Source organism: Streptopelia decaocto (assembly GCF_964273445.1).
Source record: "Streptopelia decaocto genome assembly, chromosome: 22".
Taxonomy (NCBI): Eukaryota; Metazoa; Chordata; class Aves; order Columbiformes; family Columbidae; genus Streptopelia; species Streptopelia decaocto.
This window is the reverse complement of record NC_138677.1, coordinates 1,178,995-1,206,569: the sequence shown is the minus strand read 5'-3', so window position 1 is coordinate 1,206,569 and position 27,575 is coordinate 1,178,995. Positions and strand designations below refer to the sequence as shown.

Sequence of the window (27,575 nt, the reverse complement as noted above, 5' to 3'; positions counted from 1 at the left end):
CACATTTGCATGTGTAACTTTCCGTGCACATTTGCACACTTACTTTCCGTGCTTAATACAAGCACGTGTAACTTTCCGTGCACATTTGCACGTGTAACTTTCCGTGCTCAATACAAGCACGTGTACTTTCCGTGCTCAATACGAGCACGTGTACAAATTATTTCCTCGCGACTGTATTTTCCTCCCGTGCTTCCACATAAACATGTGTAATATTCTGTGCACATTGGCACGTGTAAGTAAATTAACCCTCGCAGGATGGCGAGTGTATTATAAATTTACCCTCGCACAATCGCGAGTGTACACTTCCTGTACTCACTACGAGTACGTGTATCTCTTTAAAAATAATCCCACACCATGTTTAGGCAAGTGTGTACTTCTCCGGGACTCAGGGACGGCTCCAGCATTGTTTTGGGTGAAGCCATGTGCATACACTCTGTGGCCTGCCTGTTGTATTAGTTGCTGCCCCTTAATAATTTTCCTCAACTGATATACGAACCTTTATTTAAGTCACTTTGGAGTGCTAAAACCCTGTTTCTCACTGGTTTAATAAAAGTTGTTTTGGACTCTGTTGTCCCTTAAACTAACTTTGGGGTACCTCCGTGACAATTTTGGCGTAGTCGAGCAGGGTATCAGAGATGGAGGAATTATTTTGAGGATTGAGTAATATTTCTGCAGCAACTTGGCGTCTCGTGGTGTGTTTCCTTCTGACCGTTTGCTTTAACTTAGTGCGGGATGTGCGTAAACTTGACTTCCAAATAGACGAAGAAGTTTTGTGGCAAAACAAATGCGCGGGCTTTTGAAGCAAACGCCCCTCCAACCCGCCGCTTCTCGACACTGAAAACAGTGTTGATGAAAGAGAGGATGTGCGCCCTTTCATTGAAATGGAGATGTGTACGTGCTTTGTTTGTGTTGTCCCGTGTGCCAAGGGTGATCGGATATTGTTAAGTGGTAGTTCGGGCGCTTCCCCACCTCCTACCGAGGGATCTGGTACTGGTGGCGCTGCGACCGATTCGTGGGAGCCTTGGTGGGTTCGCTATAGCTGGCCACTCCCCTCCTGACCGGCCGGTCCCGATTGCCCATCGCAGTTGAGACCGTGACCTGTCCCCAGCCGCGGTGTCCAGACGGTCCCCGCCCAGTACCAGCAACTCGGAGGGTCCGGCATAGCAAAGAGCTGCTAGAAATACATGTCCAGTATGGGCGTGACCCAAAAACAGAGGCAAGCTTCCCCCCATAAACCTTCTACTGCCTGTCCGCGCACCTCCTCCCAGCTGGCCACCCCCCCGCCACCGTTCCTGGCATCCAAGACCTGGCGGTGTGGGGCGGGGCAGCCCGGCCTCGCGAGCGCTGGCAGGCAACCACCTTCCCCAGGTTGGCCGCCTCCCTACCTCGCTGCGGGCGGGAGCGCCCCCCACTACTCTTGCAAACTGAAGTAAAAAAAAAAAAAAGCCGTGGCTTGGGACCAGCGACCCCGCCCCGGCTCAGTGCTCTCTGAGGGTCAGAAGCAGCTCTCATTAGGACCCGGCAATGTGCCTCAGCACTGCTGCTAACTAAAAGTAGCTGCTAATATTACTTGCTATCAAAAAAATTTACTGGCACTCCACTGCAGCTAAATGGGGCATTATGGAGGTCATTAATGATTTTGATAAAGAGTCAATAACAGGCAACAACTCGATAAAGACCTGCCCCCAAAACAAAAAGTCCAAGAGATCGTTCCTGCTCAGAAACTTCTGAGCTAGTTCAACATGTTAACTATGAAAGCCCGGTTCCGAAGGGACCGAGATCTGTTTTTGTGTTTTCTTGCAGGGCGAAGGAAGATGACAGGGTGGAAGAGGATCCAGATGCCTTGGAAACAACACCAAGAGTGACGGGGTGGAAAAGGATCCAGCTAACACCAGCAAGGCATGGAAGAGGATCCAGATGCCTTGGAAACAACACCAACAATGACGGGGTGGAAGAGGATCCAGCTAACACCAGCAAGCCATTCAGAAGGAAGGCAGTCACAGAAATGGGCACACTAATGAACTGTGACTGATGTTTGCACTCAATAATTACCTTGGGCAATTGTTGATTGTTGTAATTACTTCAATTCTATTGTTCATTGTTATTAATAACTGTTTTGCAGGGGTAAGTCAACACATGAGATATGGTGATCCACAGTGGACATTAAGGCTCACTGGCAGAAGTGTCCCCTTTTTACTTTGGAGGCAAGAAGTGACTGCTGACCACTCCAGAGTTATATCAGATCATGACTGTAGTCACAGGGTGGGATTGTGGCAGAATGCAAACCCCGCTCTCTCCCCCTCCCTCCTTCAGTATGGAAGGAGTAGGCACATCTCCCTCTCTCTCTGCTACTTGAGCCCAACAGCTTCTTTTGTTTGGCCCCAGAGCACCCTGGCCAGGGCCATTAGGAGAAGGGAGTGCCGAGGCACCACTGAGCCGCGGGGCACCTGCCGCCAGTGTGGGGGATGTTTGGAGGCTTCAGGGGCACCCACAGCCAGTGTGGGGGTGCAGAGAAGCTTCTAGAATGCCTACAGTCAGATCTGATCAGCCAATATAAAAACGGGATTCTTGTCGAGACTCCGCCCATTGTCGCGGGTCTCTCAGAGCACGAGCAAGATGCTGCCACCGAGAACCCCCCTCCCCGGGATGGAGACTCCGCTTGCCTTGCCGCCACGGGTGTGAGTAAAACTTTTCGCAGAATTACGAGTATATTTATACTTTCCGTGCACATATGCACGCGTAACTTTCCGTGCTCGCTACGAGCACGTGTAAAATTAATCCTCGCACAATTGTGAATGGATTTTCCTTCCATGCACATTTGCATGTGCAACTTTCTGTGCACATTTGCACGCTTACTTTCCGTGCTTAATACAAGCACGTGTACTTTCCGTGCACATTTGCACGTGTAACTTTCCGTGCTCAGTACAAGCATGTGTACTTTCCGTGCTCAATACGAGCATGTGTATAAATTATTTCCTCGTGACTGTATTTTCCTCCCGTGCTTCCGCATAAACATGTGTAATATTCCGTGCACATTTGCACGTGTAAGTAAATTAACCCTCGCAGGATTGCGAGTGTATTATAAATTTACCCTCGCACAATCGCAAGTGTACACTTCCCGTACTCACTACGAGTACATGTACCTCTTTAAAAATAATCCCGCACCGCGTTTAGGCAAGTGTGTACTTCTCCGGGACTCAGGGACGGCTCCAGCCTTGTTTTGGGTGAAGCCATGTGGGCCTTTTTAAGCAAACGCGCGGGCTTTTTAAGCAAACGCCCCTCCACACCCCTGCTTCTCGACACTGAAAACATTATTGATGAAAGAGAGGATGTGCGCCCTTTCATTGAAATGGAGATGTGTACGTGCTTTGTTTGTGTTGTCCCGTGTGCCGAGGGTGATCGGACATTGTTAAGTGGTAGTTCGGGCGCTTCCCCACCTCCTACCGAGGGATCTGGTACTGGTGGCGCTGCGACCGATTCGTGGGAGCCTTGGTGGGTTCACTATAGCTGGCCGCTCCCCTCCTGACCGGCCAGTCCCGATTGCCCATCGCAGTCGAGACCGCGACCTGTCCCCAGCCGCGGTGTCCAGACGGTCCCCGCCCAGTACCAGCAACTCGGAGGGTCCGGCATAGCAAAGCCCGACCTCGCGAGTGCCGGCGACCGCCCCGGGACTGGCGGCACCAAACGGAGCAGCCTGAAAGAGCTGCTAGAAATAGATGTCCAGTACGGGTGTGACCCAAAAAACGGAAGCAAACTTCCCCCCGTAAAGCTTCTGCTGCCTGTCCGCGCACTGCCCCCCGGCTGGCCCCCCCCGCCACTGTTCCTGGCATTCAAGTCCTGGTGGTGTGGGGCGGGGTAGCCCGGCCTCGCGAGCGCTGGCAGGCAACCACCTTCCCCAGGTTGGCCGCCTCCCCCACTTCGCTGCGGGCGGGAGCACCCCCCCCAATTCTTGCAAACTGAAGTAAAAAAAAAAAAGCCGTGGCTTGGGACCAGCGACCCCGCCCCGGCTCAGTGCTCTCTGAGGGTCAGAAGCAGCTCCCATTAGGACCTGGCAATGTGCCTCAGCACTGCTGCTAACTAAAAGTAGCTGCTAATATTACTTGCTATCAAAAAAATTTACTGGCACTCCACTGCAGCTAAATGGGGCATTATGGAGGTCATTAATGATTTTGATAAAGAGTCAATAACAGGCAACAACTCGATAAAGACCTGCCCCCAAAACAAAAGGTCCAAGAGATCGTTCCTGCTCAGAAACTTCTGAGCTAGTTCAACATGTTAACTATGAAAGCCCAGTTCCGAAGGGACCGAGATCTGTTTTTGTGTTTTCTTGCAGGGCGAAGGAAGATGACAGGGTGGAAGAGGATCCAGATGCCTTGGAAACAACACCAACAGTGACAGGGTGGAAAAGGATCCAGCCAACACCAGCAAGGCATGGAAGAGGATCCAGATGCCTTGGAAACAACACCAACAATGACGGGGTGGAAGAGGATCCAGCTAACACCAGCAAGCCATTCAGAAGGAAGGCAGTCACAGAAATGGGCACACTAATGAACTGTGACTGATGTTTGCACTCAATAATTACCTTGGGCAATTGTTGATTGTTGTAATTACTTCAATTCTATTGTTCATTGTTATTAATAACTGTTTTGCAGGGGTAAGTCAACACATGAGATATGGTGATCCACAGTGGACATTAAGGCTCACTGGCAGAAGTGTCCCCTTTTTACTTTGGAGGCAAGAAGTGACTGCTGACCACTCCAGAGTTATATCAGATCATGACTGTAGTCACAGGGTGGGATTGTGGCAGAATGCAAACCCCGCTCTCTCCCCCTCCCTCCTTCAGTATGGAAGGAGTAGGCACATCTCCCTCTCTCTCTGCTACGTGAGTCTAACAGCTTCTTTTGTTTGGCCCCAGAGCACCCTGGCCAGGGCCATTAGGAGAAGGGAGTGCCGAGGCGCCACTGAGCCGCGGGGCACCCGCGGCCAGTGTGGGGGATGTTTGGAGGCTTCAGGGACACCCACAGCCAGTGTGGGGGTGCAGAGAAGCTTCTAGAATGCCTACAGTCAGATCTGATCAGCCAATATAAAAACGGGATTCTTGTCGAGACTCCGCCCATTGTCGCGGGTCTCTCAGAGCACGAGCAAGATGCTGCTGCCGAGAGACCCCTCCCCGGGATGGAGACTCCGCTTGCCTTGCCGCCACGGGTGTGAGTAAAACTTTTCGCAGAATTGCGAGTATATTTATACTTTCCGTGCACATATGCACACGTAACTTTCCGTGCTCAATACGAGCACGTGTAAAATTAATCCTTGCACAATTGTGAGTGTATTTTCCTTCCATGCACATTTGCATGTGTAACTTTCCGTGCCCTTTTGCACGCTTACTTTCCGTGCTTAATACAAGCACATGTACTTTCCGTGCACATTTGCACGTGTACTTTCCGTGCTCAATACAAGCACATGTATAAATTATTTCCTCGTGACTGTATTTTCCTCCCGTGCTTCCACATAAGCATGTGTAATATTCCGTGCACATTTGCACGTGTGAGTAAATTAACCCTCGCAGGATTGCGAGTGTATTATAAATTTACCCTCGCACAATCGCGAGTGTACACTTCCCATACTCACTACGAGTACGTGAATCTCTTTAAAAATAATCCCACACCGTGTTTAGGCAAGTGTGTACTTCTCCGGGACTCAGGGACGGCTCCGGCATTGTTTTGAGTGAAGCCACGTGCATGCACTCTGTGGCCTGCCTGTTGTATTAGTTGCTGCCCCTTAATAATTTTCCTCAACTGATATCCGAAACTTTATTTAAGTCACTTTGGAGTGCTAATACCCTGTTTCTCACTGGTTTAATAAAAGTTGTTTTGGACCCTGTTGTCCCTTAAACTAACCTCGGGGTACCTCCGTGACAATAACAACAGTCAATCAGTGGTACCCGAGAAAATGGGCACTGCACTGGGAACTACACTGCCAAGATGTTTTTTCCCAGGATATGATGAAAAATTTCTTTTCTCCATTCGTAGTTTCGACTTCATGTGAATAAACACACATGTCCATATTCTGAGAACTGAACATTCATTTCTGTATTTGGAAGTGTAGATTTTCATGGAAGTGCATTGGCTTGTATATCTCTATATGCAAATGCATCCATATGCTTTTATGCATACATCCATTGCCTTTGAATAATACCCCAAGCCTGTCAGTATTTAAGAAGAAACTAGACAACACCCTCAGACACACGGGGTGACCTGTGGGGTGTCCTGTGCAGGGACAGGAGTTGGACTCGATGATCCTTGTGGGTCTGTTCCAACTCAGGACATTCTATGGTTCTATGCCCTGGGTGTCCTATACAAACTAGAGATACGTGGGAGGTCAGTTATCCCCAAACATTGCCCTGATTAAGACATTTGGCTCTGTGGAAGAATTGCTGCTGCGGATTTATGGAAGAGCCATTCAATACAGTAGACTGCCTGTCGGGCCAATGTCAGATGTCTTGTAAAGGCTTGTCCTGGTTTTGTTAAAAAACAAGGTTCTCTTTTAGTGAATTTGCCTGTCAGCTAAAGCTTCATATCAGCTGCATTTTCCTGGAGAACCAGATCCATGTTTTGGTAAATGGAATGCAAAGTTATCAATAAGCATGGATGGACATCTTGTGAGAGGGGCAACGAGAAACTGGTGACCAAGAAACTGACCAACGGTGTATAACATTCCATTCACATGAATACTTCATATAAAAGTGGGAGATCATGAGGATCTCATCCCTTTTCCTTATGGCCGACATTAGGAGAGGACCTGGCAAGTCGTCCCTGCGAACTGAGGCCTAGTGAGAGACTGAATCCAGCTCCGGTTGGCTGCAGGGTCCAATCCAGGACTTCAGGTGCCAGTTCTGCAGTTGCTGAGACTTTCAAGATTGGTTTTGTATATTTTGTATTATTTTCTCTATTCTTACTGGTAGCATTAGTAAAACATTTTTAATTTTCCAACTCTCTTCTTTCCGTCCTTCTTTCCCTCCCGACCACCTGTCCTGAGTGGGAAGGGGGAGAGGGAGGGGCAAACGGGGGAAGGTGGGGCGAGAGGAGGTTAACAATACACCTGCCAGGGTTTTATTGTCACCCCACAATCTAAACCCTTGACAAGGCTATAAATAGAAAGCAAATACTACTTTATTTCTTCTGTTCCTACCCTCCTTTCTTGTAGCTTTCATCAGTTCAGGGATTTCCCCAAGCAGAAATTATAGATCTCATCTTAAATCACTACTTTTAGCTGTCCTCTCCATTGTGAAGGTTGTGAGCTACTGCTTGGTCTTAAATATCTAGTTTTCTAAGATCACCTACACTGTCTCCAGGGAATTCAGAACCAGTAACATTTCTGTCTTGGTCAAATGGTTGAACGGAGTGATTCTGTCCACAGAAGAACATAATTGTGTTAAAGTAAAAATTGAGATATTTTTGAGGCCAAGTAGAATTATTCTGGAAGTACCAGGATAGTTTGTTCTGGATAGAAGCAGTGTAGACCTTTCAGCAAGGGCTGAAGGAATTCAAACAACCATGCATGCACCAATAACCTGCTAGCAAAAAAAGAAATGTGTAGAAATAACAACTAGTTCCCCTCTAAAATGTATCTTCATTTACTTAGGACACTTTTCTAGAGGAAAAGAGACTCCCTTTCTTCTCTTCTGAAACAGAACTCAAGGAGAGGTCTTCAGTATCACTGAAGATCTCTCTGACATCTCACCGGTGATGCTGGAGCGCCTCCTGTGATTCTTTGCAGGGGATAAACCAGGACAGCGAAAGGAAAAAGCAGAACTCAATTTTCAAAAGGAACAAATCCAAATTTGTGGCTTGTGGGAGGCTGTGAAGACAGGTGTGTTTCTGTGGCCACCCAAATGGAAGAATGTTGTTCAACTGCATCTGAGATCTGGGTGACAAGCAAGGAGTGGTCTCACTGCTTCGAGAAGATTTGGCAGCAACTGAAGGATGTGGGAGAGGCACCTGTATGCACCCAGGCTCGTTCCAGCAGCTATTTAAAGCTTGTTCATTTTATCCTGCCAAGAGTTCAAGAGCCTGAAAGCATCACATCAGCTGATTTGGCAACTTACCTGGAGGACTGAGGAAATAAGGAGGAGAAAACAATTTGACATAATAAAGGGAACAGCAGATGAACATGTCTGGAATTAAAACCAGTGATTAAAAATGGGAAATACACCTTTGTACTTGGTAACAACAATAATGCAAACATTGAGTAACACAGCAGGGAACCAGAAAGATCTGTGAACAGGATGAAATAATGCTATTTCCTTTTATGTCTTAGAAATGAATTTAAGGATTCAGAAACTGTTCCACCGTTTCAGGTAACTGTTGACCAAAATCATTAAAGTAAGATAAAAATAAAATTAAACACCAACTTTAGTCAACCTAAACTAGATGTTCCTCACCTTCAAACTCAGCTGAAAGCATGAAAGATCCATCTCAGTGTTCAAATAATCTAGTTCACGAAATCAAAGAAATTAGAAAAATGGTGCATATAATTATGAAAAAACTTCCAAGACCCTTATAAAAATGACACTCAAACAAGAAATATTATTAGGTTGGTGCAAAAGTAATTACATTTTTGGATCATTAATTTTAAATCATTATAACTAGTCTTAAGCATGTCTTTATTAATCAAAATAGGAACCATTACAATCAACACATTTTCACCAATGAGAAATAAATTTGTTTATTCCTGTAAGTGTAAAAATCTGTGCTTTGGGATTTGACAAACTCTTGGAAATAATTTTCTTCATCCTGCTGGTTGTGAAATCATTTTCCATGCAAAAAGTTGTCAAGAAGCTTGAAGAAGTGGTAGTTGGTTGGCAAGAGGTCAGGTGAATCGGGTGGATGAGCCAAAACTTTGTAGATCAATTCATTAAACTTTTGAGGCATTGGTTGTGCGACATGTGGCTGGGCATTGTCGTAGAGAAAAATTGGACCCTTTCTGATGGTCCCTGCTGGCTGCAGGTGTTGCAGTTTTCAGTGCATCTCATTGATTTGCTGAGCATACTTCCCAGAGCATATTACTTACTGGTTTTGCTGGGATTCAGAAAGCCGTAGTCCATCAGACTGACAGCAGAGCACTGAACAGCGACCATGATGTTTCTTTCGTGCAAGTTCAGCTTTGGGAAGTGCTTTGGAGAATCTCCATCCAGCCACTGAGCTTGTTGTTGCTGTTTGTCATATAAAATCCACTTTTCATCGCACATCACAACCGAGAAATGGTTTGTTGTTGTTGTGTAGAGTAAGAGGAGATGAGACTTCAAAATGATGATTTTTTTGATTTTTGGTCAGCTCATGAGACACCTAGTTTTCGAGCTTTTTCACCTTTCCAATTTGCTTCAAATACCGAATGACCATAGAATGGTGGAAGTTGAGTTCTTTGGCAGCTTCTCATGTAGTTGTAAGAGGATCAGCTTCAATAATTGCTCTCAATGGGTTGTTGTCAACTTGCAATGGCCAGCGGCTATGCTCTTCATCTTCAAGGCTCTAGTCTCCTTTGCAAAACATCTTGACCCACTGCTGCACTGCATGTTTGTTACCAGTTCCTGGGCCAAATGTGTTGCTGATGTTGTGAGTTGTCCCTGCTGTTTTATGACCCATTTTGAACTCGAATGAAAAAATGGCTCAGATTTGCTTTTTCTCTAACACAATTTCAATAGTCTAAAATAAATAAAAAATAAACAGCAAGTAATAAGTCCAAAACAATTAAAAAAATCCCAACAGACCAAACAAAGAAACAAAAAACAACAACCAACCAAGCATAAAGTGAGAAAAGAGCATTAAAATGATGTATAACATACACCATATTTATTTAAGAATGTATTCTAATACTGAAGAGCAAATTTCAACAATGCAAAAACTGCAATTCCTTTTGCACCAACCTAATAAAAATCAAATACCTGAGTAAATAAGCAGCTTTAGCACATTAAGACAGAGTCCACTAAACTGCTATCAGCTAAACAAAGACAGCTTTTGAACACTTCATAAACATGGACTCATTTTTTATTTGGCTTGAAAATAGGCTTTTAGAACCTAAATACTTGAAGGTCTAGAAAGAGCTAGGACATGTAGAATGAAAATAAATTGAAAATTAATAAGACTTGGGCAGCTCCCCCAGATAGTCTTTAAAATATTTCACCCTAACTCTCTTGATGTCTGTTAAAAAACAAACCAGTAATCAGGTCCTTCAAGTGAGAATAGCTCTAACAACTCAAAAGGAACAATATTCCCTTTTGGCAACTATGGGCAATATTTTTGCGAGAGATTAATATGATCCTATCTGCCAAAAAAAGCAATGATGATGATACTTTTAGTGTCTAGCAACCTCTCTGGAACAGTATTAGATTGTTCAGAAGTAGAACAATATAGAGGAAGAGGAAGAGGAAAAGAAAGCCCAGCTCTTCAAAGGACATGAAAGTGGAGACATCACCTGGCACTGAAAAAAGCATGTGTTTTTGTAGAGCTGTCTACCACTGTGGTTGGTACGTCTCACAGTGATTGAAAAGGACTGAACCACTATACACAAATTGTCTTACTCACTGCCTTGTCTTGAAGGTGGAAACATGGTGCCTTGTGTAGTCTCTTTTTCCTTATGCACACACACAAATTCAATTCCTATAATGACACAGACAGCAGGAAGACCTCTTAATGCAGGGCCAGTTTCCCCAACATCTATTGTCAGATCTTGGATCTTGCAAGGGACATAATTTTACCCATCTGACTGTCGGCTCAGGTTGAGCAAGTGGGTATTAACGGACTGTGTATTAGATGTTTTCATTTAAGCTTAGAATTATATTCTTCTGTTGGTCTCAGAGTACAGAGAAAGTAAGATTTGTTCACACTTTTTTGGTAAGAACAAAGATCCTTTAGCTTCATATCCAACAGTGATCAGAAGCAGATGCATGAAGAACAAGAGCAGGAGAATAGAAAGGGTACTTCCCACTCGTAATCTCCCTGCTATCTGACATCAGAACAAGAGTTCCAAATCATGTTTGGTTCCTTTCTATTTACCTGGTATGTGGCTGTAATAGAAGATCAGCAAGGAGAAGAATTGTAACTACATGCAAGTGACTGCAGCTGGGGTGTAGAAAAAACACATAAATGACAAGTAGAATCTCTGTATTTGGATAACAGGCCTGTGAAAAAAGTCTTAAAGGCACCTTATCATGCATCCTTGAAATTTCTTCAGGCAAAAATCAGAGCAGTGTGGTAAACTGTACCTACATGAATCCCTGATATACAGGCGAAAAAAAATCAGGCTTGTTGATCTTCACTGGGGCTGAATTCTGCAGTACCTTAGTCTCTGCTTTTGCGACCTCAGCCTGGGAGCTAAAGTGCCATTTTGGAGATCCCCCAGTTAGCGAGGTAACAAAAATCAATTTGCTCTTTGTGTTGCACCTGTGGCTTGTGGTTGTTCCTGCAACCTGCCTGCATCCGCTCACACACCTCGGAATCCTGAAGGTTGGACTTATCTGTAAAGGCTGACTCAAAGAAGGCACTAAATGCCCCAGGTATTTCAGTGACTTTTGCCTCCAGATCCCCTACCCTAGTCAGCACTGGGACCACATATTCCCTAGCCCTCCTTTGGCTGATGATGTACCTCTAGAAACCATTCTGTTGCCCTTCAGATCCCTTGCTAGATTCAACTCCAGATGCACTTTAGCTTTCCTAACCCAATCCCTACATGATCAGACAGGGCTTCTATAACCTTCCCAGATCATCTTCCTCTGCTTCCAACTCTTGCACATTTCCTTTTTGAGATTATTCAGGAGCCCCTTGTTCATAATTTTGGCCTCCTGCCAGCTTTGCTTGACTTACTGCTTCCTCAAGATGAATTATTCTTGAGCTTGAAGAAGCTGATCTCTGAAAATCAAGCAGCTCTCCTAGATCCCTTCTCTGTCCAAGACTATAACCCATGGGATTCTTCCAAGTAAATCCTTGAAGAGCCCAAATTCTGCTCTCCTGAAGTCCAGGGCTGTGGTCCTGCTTTTTTCATTGCTCCCTATTCTCTGGATCTTGAGCCCTAACACTGCATGATCACTGCAGCCAAGGCTGCCATTGAGCTTCACATCAACCACTAATGCTTTGTTATTTGCAAGTAGGAGGTCCAGATCCCTAATCACTTGTGTCAGGAAGTTTTCATGGGTACATTCCAGAAAACTGTCTGATTGTTTGTACCCTGCTGTGCTGTCCCTCCAGCAGACATTTGGCACAGTTCATGGTTCACGGGGAGCAGGGCCAGCAAATGTGAGACTTCTAATAGTTGTCTGAATCAGGCCTTGTCCACTTCTTCTTCCTGATCAGGTGATCTCTAGTAGCCACCCACCACGATGTCACCCTTGCTGATCTGCCCCTAATCCTTAGCCATAGGCTGTCAGCTGGGTCACTGCACATCCCGAAGAACTCCACACATTCCAGCTGCTCTCTGACAGAAAGGGTAATTACTCCTCCTTGACTTCCCAGACTGTCTTTCCTAAACTGCCTGGCTCCATCCACTACAGTACTTCTTGTATGCTGCTCCACTGCACATCCATGATCTCAGAGCTTTACAACCAAGCCTCAAAGGAAAACCTGGGCCATGCTGGACAGGAGCCCAGGCAATGTGCACTAGTCTGCACTTCACCATACATTTCAGTTCTTGTGAGCTATTCTGCTACAACAGTGTGTTATCAATGAGATCATAGCCTTGCAACTCCTAGGAGAAATCTTATTTCTCCCATTTTTTTCTCCCTATTCCATGCATTTGTGCACATGCACTTTAAGGAGACACCTAGTCATGCTGATATCACAGAAGCTGTATGAGGTTTTTTTCCCTAATATACTTCCTTATTTATGTACAAACACTTGAAGAGCATCCCTTTCAGCCCTTTTTTTATTATCACAAAGTCTATCCTGTTCATATTGCTCCTCACAAATTTTGTACCAACCCTTCCCACTGCTTTCTTGGTTGATTATTGATAATTCTTTTGCTTCTTATGTTGTTCCTAATTTGAATCTTTTCTTGTTAGGTTGGCCAGCTGTTTGGCAAAGATGTTTTTATTCCATTTAGTTAGGTGGGCCACATCTCTTCCAAACAGTCCTCAGTCCTTGAAAAGGGTCCCATGGTCATGAAAACCAAGTTCCTTTTGCCAGTGCCAGCTGTACAACCAACTGTGATCAGCAGGATCCATCCACTCCTTCTCACCGCTCTCCCTTTCATTGGGATCAAAGAGAAACCCACCTGGGCCCACATGCCCTTGACCATTACCCTTAGAGTCTACTGGCTACTTTCCAGGACTCCCCTGGTGGTATCATTAATACTCACATGAAAGAGAATCATAGAGTCATAGAATTGTTTAGGTCGGAAAAGACTTTTAAGATCCTCAAGTCCAACCATTACCTAACATTGCCAAGTCTACCATGAAACCATGACCCTAAGCACCACATTTATGCATCTTTTAAATACCTTCAGGGATGGTGACTTAACCATTTCCCTGGGCAGCTTGTCCCCGGGCCCTTTCAGTGAAGATGTTTTTCCTAATATCTGATCTAAACATCCCCTGGTGCAGCTTGAGGCCATTTCCTCTCATATTATCACTTGCTAGTTGTGAAAAAAGACCAATACTCATGTCTCTTCAACCTTCTTTCAGATAGTTGTAGAGAGCAAGAAGGTCTCCCTCCAGCCTCCTTTTCTCCAGGCTGAACAACCCCAGAACCCACAACTGCTTTTCATAAGGCTTGTGGTCCAGCCCCCTCACCAGCTCTGTTGCCCTTCTCTCTCCAGCACCTCAATGTCTTTCTTGTAGTGAGGGGCCCAAAACTGAACATAGGATTTGAGGTGAAGCCTCACCAGTGCCCAGGACCAGGAGGAAATCACTTCCCTGGTCCAGCTGGCCTCACTATTCTTGATGCACGTCAGGATGATGTTTGCCTTCTTGGCCACCTGGGCACACCCTGGCTCACGTTCAGCTGCTGTCAGTCAACACCCCGTTTCTGCCAGGCAGCTTTCCAGCCACTCTTTCCCAAGCCTGTAGCATTGCCTGGGCAGGACCTGGCATTTGGCCTTCTTGAATCTCAAACAGTTGGCCTCAGCCCATCGATTGAGCCAGTTGAGATCCCTCTGTAGAGCCTTCCTACCGTCAAGCAGATTAACACTCCAAACCAACTTGGTGTCATCTCCAGACTTACTGAGGGTGCACTGAATCCCCTCATTAAGATCATTGATAAAGAGATTTAACAGAACTGGCCCCAATACTGAGTCCCAGGGAACACTACTTGTGACTGGCCACCAACAGGATTTTACTCCATTCACCAAAACTCTTTGGGCCTGGCCCTCCAACCATTTCTTTACCCAACAAACGGTATGCCCGTCCAAGCCATGAGTTACCAGCTTCTCCAGGAGAATGCCCGCCTGGACACCTTCCTGTGTAGCCTCATCTAAGTGTTCCTGCTCCAGCAGGGGGATTGGACTAGATGATCTTTTGAGGTCCCTTCCAATCCCTAACATTCTCTGATTCTGTGATTCTGTGAATGTTATGGGAAACAGTGTCAGAGGCTTTATTAAACTCCAGGTAAACACATTTGCCAACTTCCAGTGAACTAGGACCTCCCCAGTTAGCCAGGATTGCTGATAAATTATTGAAAGTGGCTCGGTGAGCACCTCCACCAGCTCCCTCAGAACCCTTGGGTGGATCTCATCTGGCCCTATAGACTTGTGTGTGTCTCAGTGGTGTAGCAGGTTGCTAACCATTTGCTCTTCAATTATTTGGGCTTCATTTTGCTCCCCGTCCCTGTCTTCTGTCTCAGGGAGCTGAGTACCTGGAGCACAACTGGTCTTACCATTGAAGACTAAGGCAAAGAAGGTATTTGGTACCTCAGCCTTCCCCCCGTCCTCTGTCACTGAGTTCCCCCGCACATTTACTCAAGGGTGGAGCTTCTCCTTAGCCCTCCTTTTGTTGCTCATCTATCTACAGAAACATTTTATGTTGCCTTTTATGGCAGTAGCCAGCTTCAGCCTTCTAATGTTCTCCTTGCATAACCTCACAACATCCTTGAGCTTCTCCTGAGTTGCCTGCCCCTTCTTCCAAAGGTCATAAACTCTCCTTGTTTTCCTCAGTTCCAGATGAATCTCTGTGTTCAGCCAGGCCAGTCTTCTTCCTTGACAGCTCATATTTTGGCACATGGGGATGGCCTGCTCCTGTACCCTGAAGATTTCCTTTTTGAGGAATGTCCAGCTTTCCTGGACTCCTTTGTCCTTCAGGACTGCCTCCCAAGGGACTCTCAACCAGCCTCCTAAACAGGTCAAAGTCTACCCTTCAGAAATCCAAGGTAGCAGTTTTGCTGACTGCTCTCCTTACTTCTCCAATAATAGAAAACTCCATCACTTCATGATCGCTATGTCCAGCTGTCACATCACCCACAAGTCCTTCTCTGTTCACAAACAACAGGTCCAGTGGGTGTCTTCCCTAGTCGGCTCACTGACCAGCTGTGTGAGGAAGTTGTCTTACACTCCAGGAACCTCCTGTTTCTTCTCTGTGGTGTTGTATTTCCAGCAGACATCTCTGCCACTCCACACTTGCCTCCCCAACACAACCAGTATTTAAAAGAGAGATATTTAACAGCACCAGTGTCTTTTCTCCCACAGATCCTGTAATACGCAGCATTATGGTTCTGAGAATGAAAAATCCAGCACTGTAACCTCTGCTGCATGCCACACCGAAACAGTAATATATTAACACTGGGTCGTAGCCCGACAAAATGCTTTTAAGATGGCCTAAGCCATAAACCCAGCCCTGCGCTCCCTGCCCCGGCTGCTCCTTCCCCCGGGAGCCTCTCCCTGCACGAGCACGTGGCCGGGGGCAGAACCAGGTTGGGGAACACATCCAGCTGAAAATAAGCTTTTCTTTTTTTTTAATTTTCTTTTTTTCCCCCCAGGATTAGCATTCAGCTGGATTCATTCCCTGATTCAATTCACCTTGCAGCTGCACATGTGCTGGTGCTGGGGCCACCGGCAGACAAATGCTTCTTGAAGCACTTGCGGCAGCAGCCGAGCACAAGGCTCCAGAGAGGCCATTTTTTAAAAAAAAATACACTTAGTTTTCTTTCAAAATTATAAAGAACTGAGACACTTTACGCATAGGCTACAAATAACCCACAGCTTTCCAGCCAGAAGCTCACAGAGTCCCATGACTCCACGGTGGGACATAACCAGGGTGGATGTGCAAGTTCTCTGCCTGCAGAGCTGGGGGCAGACAGGACAGGGCAGGACTGAAGAGGGTGATTTGGGGTCTCTCAGCCCACACACAATCACCCATATCAATTCAGGATCAGAGTTTGAGGTCCCAGCACATCAAATTGCTGGAAAGGGCTGTCAGGCATTGGAACAGGCTGCCCAGGGCAGTTGTGGAGTCACCATCCCTGGAGGGGTTTAAAAAGCATTTAGATGAGGTTCTTAGGGGCACGGTTTAGTGTGAGAGCTAGGTTATGGGTGGACTCAATGATCCTGAGGGTCTTTTCCAACTCAAATGATTTTCTGGTGCTCCTGTATGGCCCATGGTCAGTGGGCTCAGACACCTTGTTTGACAGAGCTCCAAGCCCCTGATTTGCTATGACAGTGCTAAATCTATTCTGTAGTTGCAATTCTTTAGGTGAAGAATGAGCTTGGCATAAGAAGTCACGAGCATTTACCTACTTTCTCATCTTACCTAAAACAGCATGAAAACTTCCTAAGCTACCAAATGACCCTCGGGCACTAACTCTCAGAGCACAGATCATGCACAGTCCTCATGCTCCTGAGTGCTGAAACCAAATTCGAGGTGAAAATGTAGACAGCTTCCTGCAGCACAGAAGGATTTCCCTAAATATTTTGAAATGGCACTAAAAGTATTCATTTTTATCTTTTCCCCCTGCTTTTTATTCAGCTCAACTCCAGGAGACTTTCCAGAGGTGTCATGTAATTCCAAATTGTTGGTATTATTTTAGACCATCCTTTTAAAGCCATATCGTGTCTCTTCATGTAGTATGTTAGGACAGAAACCACTCAAGATGTCATGTGACTGCCTGTATAATCCAAAGTTCTGTGTAGAGAAAAGGAAGAGACAGTTTTTGTAATGAAATGTACCACTGTGACTGGGGGCTGGAGTACCACAATGATATAAACAACATATGGCCCTGTACAAAAACCCAAAGATGGACAAAAGACCATATATTTTGGAGAAGAAAGGAGATGGATGACTGAAATGATTAAGGAGACAAATACAACCTTATTTTCATGTTTCTATTTATCCTGGAAATATAGAACTCGCAGGGTTTCTGAAAGATGGAAGAAACGGAGAACTTGGAAATCCTTTATTCAATCAAGCTATTTGAAATCATTGAACTATTCAATTATTGTTTTTCTGTTTCCAGTTTTGGAAGAAAATATGGTTCTGGATGCCCTCTTGGGATTGCACACAGGAATAATTAGGAAAAATATCCAGCTTTTGCTCTTCTGTTTTTACACAACTTTTGAATACCATGAGGAAAGAGTTATTTATTGAACTAAGTAGTCGCAGTGTGGGAACATATAAGCTTGTATTTGGAAGTGGGACCACTCTCACAGTTGAACCAAGTAAGTATTGTTATTTTATTTCCAAAAACTGTTAAAATTAAGGTGGGGGAGGAAAAAGTAATCTAATTCTTTGGGTTCACTCTAAGAATTTTCTGCTGGAACAATCCATAAATTGCACTCTCTCCAGCCAGGGTTTCAAGCTGAATCCTCAGGTTGTATCTGCTTAGGAAGGATTTGGAGGAATAACTGGGCTACCTCTATATATCAGCATTACTCCATGATCCCCAAACACTTGGTGGGCACTACTTAAGTTTAACATGTTATAATTTATTTCCAGTCCAGATAGCTCTCTGTCCCAAATTTACTATGCAGTGTCCTATCCTCCAGTGGATTTTCACCACCTCATTTTGAGCAGGAATGCACAGCTCAGTGAAGAGCTGACACTGGAGAGAAGTTCTGAGAAGTTCTTTAGCTCTCTGGTATGACAACTTAGTTTTTGACACAGGCACTACACTGACAGTGTCACCAGGTAAGTAATTCCACTGGTGCAGAGACAGAGGAGGCAGGAGTTTAAATATAATTTTGCTTAACTTTTCAAAGCTGCCTCGTGTCCAAGACCACTCAGAATTAATGAAAATTGGCTACCAAGTTGCCTAGGCTTTGAAAATGCAGCTGTGGTGAGCAGAGATAACAAACATAACAAACCTTAGTTCTTCCTACCTTTATTTGGAATTTGATGAAGTACAAAAAAGGTGGATGTCACCTCAACCTTTTTTGGGGGGAGTGTGAATTTTGGGGCAGTAGGCGAGTGTGTTAGGTTGATCTTTGTTACCCTGAACATCCAGGTGCATACCTTAAGACTTGTTATGATGCTTTTGGAGATCTGCATGCCCTCTAAGTGCTGCAAAAATGTCTCCTGTAATTTTACGTACCTAAAACTTCCTTCTCTCATTCCAGAAGGAGATAGGGCTCTCTTAGTTGCTGCCTAATATCTTTGCAGGTCTGTAAGATACATGCATGGGAATAAATGTCTGTTTTGGAACAATTTAACTCCACCCCCAATTCCAAAGGGACAAAGGAATAAAAAGTTATCCTGAAGAAATATCTGTTCCTTCCAAACAGCGAATCATCAGTTGTAAATGTAGGACCACAAGAAACTGCCAGATTCCATTGTTTTAACATCAGTCAATATTGATTTGAAGATGGTACTTGTCAAAAAAAAAAAAAAAAAAAAGTCAAATATTCCATAGAGAAGACTAGAATTTGGCAAGAAAAAACAACCAACAAAACAGCCTAAGAGCTGGCAGGTAGAAGACTGAATTTCCAATTCAGACATTTACAGAATTGCTTATATGATAGTCTGTCTCACAGAAAGTGACTGATATTTTTTTTTAAAAAAAAAGTTTAGCATGTTGGTTTTCCTGCTGACAAGAAAAGACTTGTTTCTAATTAGCTGAAGGTAGCATATTGCTCATTGATTGCAGGAAGATATTATTGGTTTAAGGAAATATTTACAGTACATTACTCAAAATTCTGAAACATCTTCACTGACTTTCCAACGATTCAGGTTAGACAACAATTCATCTGACAAAATAAAGCTATAGCCTTGTCTTCTCCACTACCCTGAAATCTTTAAATCCTTCTGTCTCTGTTTTTCTTGCCTATCTGTCTTCTCTGACACCTTGATGCAAAATTACATGAAACTTTAGCTGAGAGAAGTTTCCATGCTGTTCAGTGATTTCTCTTTTTCAGGATAGGATGACATTTTTAAAGATGCACAAAGACTTTAGAGTTATGTTTGACAGTAAAAGATAATAGGCCTTAGCCATCTAAGAAACTCAGTGTCTGTTGAAATAATCAATAAGTTGAAACCAAAATTTGCAGAATGTGAGCCCTTTGTTGCTAAATTTAGATTTCACAGGATCACAGAATCACAGGATGGTTGGGGTTCAAAGGGACCTCTGGAGGTCATCTAGTCCAGCCCACCTGCTAAAGCAGGTTCACCCAGAGTAGATTGCACAGGATTTCTTTGGGAGATACTAATATGCATTTGAAGATGCTAAGAACGGATGTACTTTATTACCTGAATCTTTTGAGAATCATCAAACATGAAATTACATTGAAAACATCCATTAGTAGTTACCATAGGATATTCAAGGCATGTTCTCCTCTTGATGGCTTAGTTAAGGACAGATAATGTTTTTGGTTTGGTTTGGTTTGGTTTGTTCTAGATAAAACCTTAATTAAGAAAACTAAGGCCCATAACATTGTGGAATAGATAGCTCTTTCCATGACTTTGTAAGTTTAAAGGGAAAAAGAATACAACTTTTTTGTGCTAATAAAATGCTGCTGCCAGAACATAATATAAAAATCCCTCCCAAATTCAAGCAGTGGCAGGAATTTATGGCTGTATTTTCAGGTAATGCAAAGTAGTGGGATTCAGTTGAGGCTTCTGGAGTCTCATGTGGAAATAATTCTGCTTTAACTACAGTTGCACAGTGTGCACTTGTTTTTGCTGAGGATCTTAACCAGTGAGTTATGCCAGAGAAGCGACTTGCTGGTACACTGGCTGTTGGCAAATACTGGAGATCAGAAAACATGAAAGGCCTTTAAAGATCTTCTCAGATAACAAAGAATGCACAGTACTAAGAAGGTCTGGCAAAACCATGTTACAGCACCTGGAAAGGAAATGTATGTCAGAAGAAAAGCAAAATGAGCCTTTTTTGATTTACGTGTCTTAACTGTGTGTAACTGCTGCTCTGGTTTTTGGGAAGGGGACTCAACTGACCGTGGAGCCAGGTAGGTATTTCTTGTGCTTTAACCTCTTCCGAGTTGTTATTGTTTGGATTTTCCCTTTTTTTCCTTTTCTTCCTCCTAAAATTCAGGCAGTCATCCTCTTATGTTTTAAAGCCACTAATTAGGCACTTTCTATGCATAACTTCTTGATATGCACTTAGAAAATTTAGGTCCAAAACCATGCTGATCATATTTTTGGGGATTTTCTAAAGAATTTGGGATCCAAAATGGCAAGTCCTGGCTGCTATAATGCTGAATTTCCTTGGGACCTCACAGCTGTCCACTTACTGAGGCGTCCTAATAATCTTTTCATAGTAATGGTTAGATTTCAAAACCATGCTTGAACAGTCTGAAGGGAACTAAAGGGCTCGTGGAGACTGACATTTAAGTTCCTAAGAATTTCTATTTGTCAGAGTTAGAAAGACGGCACTGAGGGGACAGAAAGATAATATACAAAAGCATTAAATGGAATCTTATGCAATGTTTCTGTACTAGCTTAATCTTACTAAACTGCTCACAGTTTGAGTTTACCTGAATAGGTCAAATGAAGTCAATGAATGTTGACTTGGAATCATGGAGTTGTGCCTGTTTCCATCTACCTTTTATGTATTTATGTATTTATGTATTTATGTATTTATGTATTTAGGTAATTAGGTATATAGTTATTTATGTATTTATGTATGGTAGAGTATTGCTTGGCTTTCACCTCAGTTCAGTATTGAAGTGTGGGTGGTGGGAGAAATGGAGTAAAATCAGGGCCCCTTGAATAGAAATTGAAAAAATACCCTGTGATGAACAAGATATTAGACCTGAGGAACCTCTTGTCCAGGCTGCAAGGCAGATGCTATGCAAAATTCAAGGCCTACTGCACCCTTTTTTAGCAAAAAGGCCCATCAGGATGCTTCTGTCAAATTGGATGTGTAAATCTTTTTTGATGTGTCCCAGCCTTTCCTAAGCTGAGCCCTTTTTGGCAAGGAAGACTACTAGATGATTCCCTTCATTGTCATGTTTTCATTATAATTCATGTTGCTAATATTGTTCTGACATTGGTATGTGGAATCGCCCTAGTTTCTCCACATATGTCCTGAGGGCAAAGATTTTATCTTTTTTAAAAATACTTGTTTTCTGAAAAGACATCCCCTTCAAGTCTGAACAATCTTACTTCATTACTTGCATGTCGTATGAGAAATTCTGAGAGGAAGCTGATGCTACATGGTTGAAATTCAGGTTTTTGCCATTTCAAGCCTTTGTCATTCATGTATATTGCTTAGAACTGAGAATTCAACTCTAAAATTATTTCATAACAGAAAAAAATACATCTGAAAGTTTTGGAGTAACTCTCCTGAAAGACGCATGAGACAGAAAGGATACCAAATCCTATGAGAACTTGTAAGCATCTTTTAGGTTGTTTTAAAACACCAGTTTTAGGGCACATTTTTCATTCCTTAATGTTTGTTGTAGTGTTGTACCTAAAGAATCACCACTGACGGTCATTATACTAATCTAAGGAAGACTGTAAGAGGGCTTGTCCAGGGATGTCAAGTTCATAGGCTTTGAGGTGTTCTTCCCTTCATTTTATTATACAAATTTTGCTTTATACATCTACCTGCCACTGGAGCTGTGGGACTAACAATATGGCACAGCACGTGGATGAGAAAGGTCACACATTTAGAACAGGCACAAGAACTTCTGTTGAACTGACTACCAATCATGTTCTCTTTCATAGTCTCCAGACTGGGTTGGAATATCTTACACCATGTGCAATGTCTAGTGAGGAAAACCTTCCCCACAACTGATAGTTCTTGACCTTATCAGAAACTCCTGGAGAAGTGGAGATAAGCAATTCATAGACTTTTATTGAGTCTTTCCTATCTTCCCACCTTAGAGGCAAAAATCCTTACTGCATCTGAGCACTTGTTATTGAAAAAAACCAACCTTGTCCCCCACTCCAGCAGCTGTATTTCATTTCCGCAAATAATGTCACTCATTGGCGTAACCTTGCACAACAGGGAAGCAACAAACTGACTTCTCTTTGCCCTATTGCTCTTGCTATGGTTAGGCCTTTTAGCCACATCAAAACAAGATTTGGGGGAGGGGAGGGAGAGTAAAGAAAAACCAGTTATTCCCTCATGTCTCATGCATATACAAGACAGTCCTTGACAGAAGTGTTATTTTTAGGAATCAAATTGTTGAAAAAGCAGAATAATTTGACTCTTGTAGTGGCATGTATAGAATTTCTCTTCTCATTTGCAGGTCTCTCACAAAATAAAGAATTCACATATAGGCACAAGCTTTGGCAAAAGGAAACTGTGGAATTAAAGCTTCCTTAAAAAATCTACTCTCATAGAGCCTTTCTGTCTCTGATCTGGTCTTCTAGAAGCAGCAGCAAGAAATAATGACCCCAGAAAAGAAAGGCAGTTAGTAACTGACAATGCTAGGGACTAGTCACAGTTGGAGTATATATGAACTTCAGGTGACTTAGCACTCAGGCAAGCTTTTGCAATAAAATATTATTATTATTATTATTATTATTATTATTATTATTATTATTTTCAGCCAGTCAAAAAAGTTCAGTCCCAGAAGTCGTTGTGATGAAATCAAAGAAACTGGAAGATGATGGCAGAATTGGGAAAGCGGCTTGTTTGGCAAGGAATTCCTATACAAAGAATATCAGCTTGGAGATGTCCTCTAATAAGGTCGTATATGAAATAAATACACCCATTTTGACATCGGAGGGGTTATACAATACTATTCAGGTGGTCAATGTGACAGAAAGCACAGAGGTGACCTGCTTGGCCAAGTTCAACAACAGCACCATTACAGCCAGCACAACATCGCCAGGTACAATGTTGTGGTACAGCCACAACTTATTTCTAAATGTAGCATATTCTAGAGCTTGCTGTTTCTCCTGCTAGTAAGTATTGCCCTGGCTAACCAGCATAAGTGAGAAAGACATCTGGTACATAAGCAGAGAGAGCTGAAAGATATTTAAAAACATCTAAAATAAATGGTCTTAACTCTTTGAGAACCTGGAGTTGCTTTTTTGGGAGGAAAGGGGTGGGGCATGGAAACACAATTTTTAAAAAAACATACATTTACTTAAGACTAAATACTTCAACACATAGCAACAAACCTCCTAGAGCACAGCATGAAATAGTCTTTCTAAAAACAACGAAAAATTAAAGTGGTGGTGTGTTGTTTTGGGGGGGCTTTGTTTGTTTAGTTGGTTGGTTTTGTTTGTTTGTTTGTTTTTTCATAAGGAAAAAAAATATCTTGGGGGACTGTTTTTGTCATCATGAAGCTCATTCAAATAGTAAAACCAACACAACTCAGCAATTCTTTTGTTTCCTAGAATTGCATGGAGAAACTTTCTCCTCAAATTAATGCTAAAATTAGACTTCACTGACTACATATTCCAATTGGAAGCATCATTTGAATGTTTTGTTAAATCCTTTTTAAAATTTGGATATCGTTTATAACGTCTTTTCTTTATCATGCTACAGAAGAGGAGGCTGAAGAACCAGTAACAGAGAAGGTTTGCAACACCACAGACACCTCTGCACAAGGTTAGTTACCTAAATCGATTGTGAAGTTAAATTACTTTGTCAGGGATAAATGCACGGAAATGTATTTTCTCAGAGGTAGAGGAATCAGAATAAAACATCTTCACAAAACACCACCTGCTTTTTCAAGGTAGGTAGTTTAGTAACAGGCAAACAATAGGAAGCAAAATCCAGCCTAGACAGACATGCTCCTCTCCTGTTGCTGCCATGTTTCTCTAGAATATTTTCCTTTGCTGCTGTTTCTTTCCTTAAAACTATTACCTGTGGTTTTTTTCCACTTTCTGCCAATATCACAATATCCAAATCTAGACCATGATCTCTCCCATCTTTTCTCTGTCACTAAGCAGATAACAAAGTGGAGAAAGCAAACATGTTGTCTATGGCTGTGCTGGGTTTGAGAGTCCTGCTGGCAAAAAGCATCGCCTTCAATACACTCATGAGTATCAAGTTGTTTCTTTTCTGAGGTAAGGAAGCACATAGCTTGCTATGTACCAATACTGGAAGCTTATACCAGGAATGAGCGCCTGTATTTGTGCACTTCTCTAACACCACAAGCAGTGATACCACTTAATCTGCTCCTGTTTCTGTTAAATAACTCTTGTAGGAAACAACAACAACAAACCAAACAAACCCCAAAATACAGCCCCCTCTCCCCCCCTCAAACCACAAACAAAACAGCCCCTTCCTGTACAAAAAGCTCAGTGCTTGGTGGCTGGTCCCCAAATTTTCTTTGCAGCAAATTTGCTTTCCTCAGGTATTACCTGAAGTGCCTAAGACATCTCATTGACAACTTCAAATAGCAGAACACAAAGCCTGGAGAAAAATCAAGATGAAGAAGGAGTCAAAAGCAAGGCTTCCAAAACACAAACATGTGAAGTGGTGGGAGGAAAGAGAGGAGAGGGGGAGGATTTTTAAATTAAGGTATCCAAAGAGGCAAAAAATAGTTCAGCCTAAGTTGTGTGAGTCTACTTGTCTTGAGCTGACAGCTACCGAACAGTGGCACATAGGCCCAGTTGCATTAAACATAGTCTAAAACAGACTTTGCTCTTCCAGACGGTGGGGAAGCAAGGCAACAGCGATCTGAAGAACAGCAGGAGAGAACATGTACCTGCAGCACAATGGGTTCAACAGCCAATATCAAATCTGCTGGCAGTAACCATCCGGAACACAACACAGCACCCTCCCCTTTAGACATTTTATACTGCTGAATTCTGCCTAGCTAGTTTATTTAGTTTTAAGAGTTGCAACTGCTTTTGCTATTTCTTTTTCTCTATGAACTGAGAATAGTGTATTTTTCCTCATCTCCCTGCTAGGTAGAAATTGATCTCCCCATTCTTCTAGCTTTTGCAGCCAACCTGCTTCAATAGTTCTAAAAAATTCAAACCTCACTCTGGATGTGACCCTTTTAAAACACCTTTTACAGCCTTTTGCATTCCTATCTGTGGAACTCGTGTTACTGCTGAGAGAATTCAGGCACAGTAGACGCTATTTATAACTTTAATGTCTTTTAGGTGGCTTTAATAACAATAGTTTTCTAGTGTAGATGAGAAGATCTGTATTGGATCTGAAGTGATTCACTTCAACCAGATAATGTTCAAATATAGGAGCATTTCTTTATTAAACCTGTATTTCTTCTGCAAAGTGTATGGCACATGCATTTTTGGTTATTGTAGTAGTGACCAAAATAAAGTTTTACTAAACCAAAATGCTGTGGTTTGTTCTGTGTTTTCTGTTCTGAATTTGGGCTAGAGGCTGCAGAAATCCAGCTGTCCAAATGACCAGTGAGATTAGAAATGCAGCTTTGATAACCTAGATTTCTTGTAGGCTGAATTTGTTTTTTCTAGACTTCATACAGGGAAGCAGATTTGGCACATTAGGAAGCCGCAGTGAGGCCATGAATTCTAGACTTAGGTTTTGTCTTTCAGATCACTCTGAAGAGACCTCAGCAAAATATTTTTGCATCATAGCAAAAAAAGACACACGTCAGTTAGGAGGTAGCTTTATATGAGCATGAGAAAGGAAAATGAACATAACATAAGAGAAGAAAATGTGCTGGTTTTTTCCACTCGTTGATACTAAGAAGAGGTCAACAGGAAATAATGTATGGTGGTTTAATGGAGCGATAGTTTCCATAGCAACTTGGTTATTAGTCAAAAAGACCCCAACACACACAGTCACTGACTCACCTCTCTCTCACAAGCAACAGGCAGGATGCTGTGGTCAACATTTTTGACTAAGTCACATCATGCAAGATTAACTCCCCCTTGTTTTGAAAAACAAGTTAACCACATCCTGAAGGGGAAATAAGGTTTTTCACATACTGACTGACTTACTGCTGGCTTCAAGACAGCCTGTGCAAAGTGCATAGTAAGGTCTGTTTAATTAAGGTTAGGTTAGTCTCTCAGACCCTGCAGACACCTGGAGGAAGACCCTCACCCTATGCAGAAGATCAGTGAAATTTGCATGGCAAATCTTATTTAGTGCATTTTACCACCCTAATGTAAATCAGGAGGACTTGTTCACTAGTATTTTTGTCCTCAGTTTCTGATGAAACACCGAAACTTTTAATCTTCTACTCCACACCTTTTCCTTTTCTTTCAGGCAAAGCTCAGCCTTGGAGTACCATTTCTGTGTCTCTGTGCAAATCGAGGAATGACATTTTCCTGAGAAGCCCTTGGTTGTGCCCGAGAACTTTGGCAGGATCAAAATCCTGCAGCATTTCACAAGCAAATAGAGGGATCTAAAATAGTGTGGCTAGCTAGGGATGGCATTGACTCATACATAAATGTATCAGGCAGATAGAGACATCAGTCTTTATTGTTTCAAACACCCAACCACATTGGCATAGGACACCAGAGCCTCCATTCCTATCGCTAAGAGATTCATGACCTGAGTGATACCTCCATGGTCAAATTTTTCAGACATACTTGTGCACCACTGGGAAACCGAAACATCTGTGCCCTCACTAACCCTCTAAAATGTCAGTCACCCAAGTCTCTGTTACTAGGTCTCCATCAAAAGAGAAGAGAAACTGGTGTCTTTGAAAAGATGGTTTGAAGTTTTCAGCTCTGTGGATCATGAGGAGGGAATACTCATCCATCGGTCTCTTACCACAGTCTTTCACTCACCCACAGTGACCAGAATGACTCCCCATTAGAGTGGGCTAGCCTGGTGTCCAGGCCTGTGGCTCCCCTAATGCTTCATTTTGGGTCAGACTATGTGAATTGAGAGATCTGTGTCACAGCTGGCCAAAATAATGTTTGTGATACATGATGATGCTAAGGATGGATACTGAAGACAGCCCAGGCATCCTCATACTGAAGCCAAACTGGGCACAGTCTGGTTTTCTCACTTTATCTGGAGGAAACAATTTTGTTGGCCATGTCTCACCTCCTTCTGGAAGGAAAGGATTAGCTTCCTGTGGCAAGGAGCAACCTATGCTGTCTTAGACTAACTGGAGATAAGGAGGAACTGGGAACATTGACATTTCACTCCTGTCCATCTGACTACACCGTTTTTGCCTAAGGGAGTATTCTTCAAACTTAGGTCTGGCCTAGGGTTAAGCAACTGCTCCCAACACTGTTGCTGTTCTCAGAATAAGAACAACCTTCTGAGATCCATTCATCCAAAGCAGAAGCTTGCTTTTAA

The 27,575-nt window shown here is 43.2% G+C and overlaps 1 protein-coding gene and 1 gene segment (V, D, J or C); both read left to right on the top strand.

The window, feature by feature from the left end:
• LOC309449223 (T cell receptor alpha chain MC.7.G5-like) overlaps positions 1-27,575 on the top strand; it is a gene marked incomplete at its 5' end in the record, with an annotated part of 441,544 nt that overhangs the window by 286,127 nt on the left and 127,842 nt on the right. The window lies entirely within an intron of this gene.
• On the top strand, positions 17,148-25,627 carry LOC309448887 (T cell receptor delta constant-like). The segment is given in 5 exons: positions 17,148-17,628; positions 22,921-23,205; positions 23,868-23,930; positions 24,272-24,391; positions 24,981-25,627.